Genomic DNA, 282 nt, shown 5'->3' with positions numbered 1-282 from the left:
ACACGACACAAAACACGCACACACATGGTGAGTCGAAACATCGCTTTCCGGCGGCGCTCGTATATACCTCATATACTTAGTGTATATACCTCATATACTTATACTTACAACCTTAGGAAAAAAGGAGAAAGAGACACCGATATATAGGAGCGAATCTCATGAAACGCTAGATTTGGAACCTGTGGAATGGGAATCTTTAAATGGTGTTTCTCTTCCGAGTTATTTTGATGTTGTTGTTAATCTTTTCAAGGTGGAAAGTGGAAGGAATATGCTCAAATAATG

The sequence above is a fragment of the Penaeus monodon genome, chromosome 34 (assembly GCF_015228065.2).
Source record: "Penaeus monodon isolate SGIC_2016 chromosome 34, NSTDA_Pmon_1, whole genome shotgun sequence".
NCBI classification, from domain to species: domain Eukaryota; kingdom Metazoa; phylum Arthropoda; class Malacostraca; order Decapoda; family Penaeidae; genus Penaeus; species Penaeus monodon.
This window is presented reverse-complemented; position numbering follows the sequence as displayed.